General features: G+C 42.5%; 1 pseudogene; it reads right to left on the bottom strand.

Annotated features, from left to right (window-relative positions):
• Positions 1–467: 467 nt before the first annotated feature.
• On the bottom strand, positions 468–1,274 carry LOC126506100 (proteasome subunit beta type-6-like; annotated as a pseudogene).
• Positions 1,275–2,353: the final 1,079 nt, after the last annotated feature.

Genomic DNA, 2,353 nt, shown 5'->3' with positions numbered 1-2,353 from the left:
CAAATCCATTAAAATCACTAAACTGGAAGCCATCATACACATACAGAGGACATGGTGTAGGCCTATGCTGGCTCTCTAAATGCTGCTTTGGGCTCCATGGTTCCATATGAGCTTTGCTTATGTTGATTTAGAGGGCTTTTTGTCTTGGTCTCTTAAACTCTGGCTCTTAAACTATTTGTCTCTTCTTCCCTGGGGTTCCCTGAGCCCTGAGGGATGGTATTTGATAGAGACATCAGATTTAAATCTTAGTGTTCCAAGATCTCATGATCTGTATGATGCCTCTGTCTATGCTGCCATATGCTGCAAGAGGAAGCTTCTCTAATCATAGCTGGGCAAGTCACTGATCTATGAGTACAACACAATGTCAATGGAATCATTTTATTGCTACTTTTCTCCCTTTTGACAAATGGTTTATTAACTTTTGTATTAGTATAAGTATCTTTTATTACACAGTATAATACTGAGATTCAAGAAACTGGGAAACTGGCAATGATAAATTTGGGTATCTGGTCTCACAAATGTACGTGCTGCTCTACATCTGATTATGGAATGGCGGCTAAGAGGATCGCCCTACCTCTGTACTCATTCTATTCCATAGCCAAAGCAAGAGTACTGGCAGTGAATTTCAGACAATTGTTTTTGGTTATGCCTTCCCAACAGGTAGCATCATCACAGGCATAGACTAAGAGCTCCTGGAGCCTCCAATAGCAAAGGACTGAATTACCATCATATCCCCCATTGGAAATAAATACAATGGCCCTCCTACTTGAGGGTGCAAGACTGCAATGGGGATTTTTGCCATCAGATCCTCTGTACTGGTGGCACAGCTCCCTAAAGAGACTGATGGCTATATGTACTAACGGAGGTCCATTCAGTTCAATACTGTGGAAACCAAGCTGACAAGTGACAGCATCGGCTACTGCGTGGGTATCAGCTATTGAACCTGAGCACAGCAGAAGATACAGTCATGGATAGATGCCAGCTTGTCAGTCAATGCCTGCTAGGCAATTGAGGATCCAGTGGTTGCTCTGGAATGAATTACCTTGTTTTTCTTGTCAGTCAGTTGCTTACTTGGCAGTGTAGGATAAAGTAGTTGTTACACAGTCTCCTCCTATAACCATAGCCCCGTCTAATGGCACAGGCATGTTGTGGCCCCAGTAAAGGTTTTCTGATTTTCTCAGTCTGAGATTAGAGCCTTCACCCCCAAAGCTGATGCAGATCCCACTCCATGAACAGGTAAGGTGGTCGCTATCTTCCTCTTCTTCTGCTGTCATTGTTAATAATAGTATTTGGTTTTCACCTTAGGTCCCTAGATATCTAGTATCTGACTCTTTGTCATCCAAGTAGTGTCAGTCATGAGTTCCATCTTGTGGAGCGGGCCTTAACACCAGTCAGATACTATCTGGTTACTCCCACAAGCTTTGTGCCTTGGTGTTTACATTTCTTTTTTGGTATCATGCAAAATACCTTCCTGTACCAAAGACACTAATACACAGGAGTGTCTTTGTAGAGCTCTATGTAGACACCAGCTTAATTTCCTTATGTTTAATGAGTTGTGTAGCTGTTGTCTTCAGCAATGAGGCCTTGATGTCAAGTTTGTGGAAAGCAACCAATACTCATGGCAACATTCTAGCTTGTTAAGGGATTCCTCTCGGGATCTTTTGGCCAACAACTCAATTAGATGTAAGCCAATCCCAGTACTGGAAGCTTACCTGACAGATCCTGCTGGCTAGGATGTGGCGTGAGGGTAACACATCCATTGCTGGCTAGAGCACAAACTTGTATAGCTACTATGGAAATCAAGAAATAATCTCATCGGGAAGAAGAGAATTGATCTACCTTAAGATCCAGATATACCACTCGTGGGCATATACATTTCTTCCTACCACAGAGACTTGGAGAATAGATGAATGCAGATGGTATAGGAAAGGGGAATGAAGTAGATAGTTATGGATGTATGGAGGGTGCTGGAAAGAAAGGATCAAGTGGGACGGGTGAGAGGAGGACAAACAAGGGAATACAAGAAGAGATAGCTAAAAAGTAAGGGGTATTTAAGGGGCAGTATGGAAACTAATTCAGTAGAAGCACCCTAAAATATAAACATATAAAGATGATCTAAGGTGGGCGGTGGTGGCACACACCTTTAATCCCAGCACTCAGGAAGCAGATGCAGGCAGATCTCTGTGAGTTTAAGGCCAGCCTGGTATATAAGAGCTAGCTCCAGAACAGGCTTCAAAGTTACAGAGAAACCCTGTCTCAAAAAGATAAAAACGTGATTTAAATGAAATTGCCAAGTAATAGGGAGACACAGCCCCACTGGGTCATTTCTTCTTACCAAAAGAATCAAATTCTT

This window comes from Alexandromys fortis, unplaced genomic scaffold, assembly GCF_014885135.2.
Source record: "Alexandromys fortis isolate MF-2015 unplaced genomic scaffold, M_Fortis_MF-2015_v1.1 scaffold_48, whole genome shotgun sequence".
In the NCBI taxonomy this organism is placed as follows: Eukaryota; Metazoa; Chordata; class Mammalia; order Rodentia; family Cricetidae; genus Alexandromys; species Alexandromys fortis.
Note: the sequence above shows the minus strand (reverse complement) of the source record. Positions and strands in the feature narration are given on the sequence as shown.